At 28.3% G+C, this 1,203-nt stretch overlaps 1 protein-coding gene across 6 annotated transcripts in view; it reads left to right on the top strand.

Moving 5' to 3' along the window:
* LOC115223875 (serine/threonine-protein phosphatase 2A regulatory subunit B'' subunit beta-like) overlaps positions 1 to 1,203 on the top strand; it is a 251,862-nt gene that overhangs the window by 190,505 nt on the left and 60,154 nt on the right. The window lies entirely within an intron of this gene.

Below are 1,203 nucleotides of genomic sequence, written 5' to 3'. Positions count from 1 at the left end.
GGATGTCTTCCTAAAACCAAGGGTGGCCTAGCTCATAGAGTGGTGATTTTGGGTACCACACAAACTTACCAAATTTCTTCAACATACCAATGGCAACTTCTGTCTTGTAGTTCTTACCATCTTCCTACAGCTGCAGAGTTTCGGTGTCGGCCCATTTAGCCAACCAGCATATTATTTACTTTTCTGTTTGTTTGTTTGTTTTATATTTATTTTTGCTTATAAAATATCTCCACCTCACACACACAGACACACACATTCGCTAAAAAGGCTAGGAATAAATAAAAAACAAAGAAAAAATAAACGAGAAAATGGAACGGTGTTTGGACTGGTTTTTAGCGTTGAAAGTCTTTGATTACCATTTCGTGAAGTTCTGCTTCTGGTGTTCTAGCTTGAACTTTTCTATTTGTGATACCTGTTTGTCGGTTCCATTCCTGGCTTTTTGCCAAAACACACACACACGTAACAACACATCTACTTTATCTTCTTCAGCCAAAATTAATTTTGGTAAAAAAAACAAAAACAAAAAGCAAAGAAAAAAAAAGTAAAATATTATAAAAACAAAACTGACATTAATAAGAAACTAATAATAATAATAATAATAACAATAGTAATAACTAATAATAATAATAATAATAGCAATAATAGTAATAATAATTACAATAGTAATACTAATAATAATTATAATAATAGTAATACTAATTAAAGCAGTAATAATAATAATAATAATAGTAATTATAATTATAATAGTAATTATAATAATAATTATTATAATAATAGTGATAATAAAATAATAGTAATAATAATAATTTTAACAGTAATAATAATAATTATAATAATAGTAATAATAATTATAACAGTAATAATAATTTTAATAATAGTAATAATAATAATTATAACAGTAATTATAATAATAGTAATAATATAGCTCTATTTTTCCTGTTCTATATATTTTATATAATATAGACACATACATTCAATATTTCTCAGCGGTGGTGCCCCAGCATGGCCGTGGCCTTCGGGCTAAAACATTTTAAGGATTTAAGGATTTCTATTTTAAGTGTGCAATACACACACACACACACACACACACAGAGGCTATAACTGGTACTTTGTTGGTTTCTACTCTGAGAGTTCCTGTTGATCTGATTAACTGAACAGCCTGCTCATAAAATTAATGTGCAAGTGGCTGAGGGCTCCACAGTC

The sequence above is a fragment of the Octopus sinensis genome, linkage group LG24 (genome assembly GCF_006345805.1).
Source record: "Octopus sinensis linkage group LG24, ASM634580v1, whole genome shotgun sequence".
Lineage (NCBI taxonomy): Eukaryota > Metazoa > Mollusca > Cephalopoda > Octopoda > Octopodidae > Octopus > Octopus sinensis.
The sequence above is the reverse complement of the archived record's forward strand: the minus strand, read 5'-3'. Positions and strand labels throughout refer to the sequence as shown.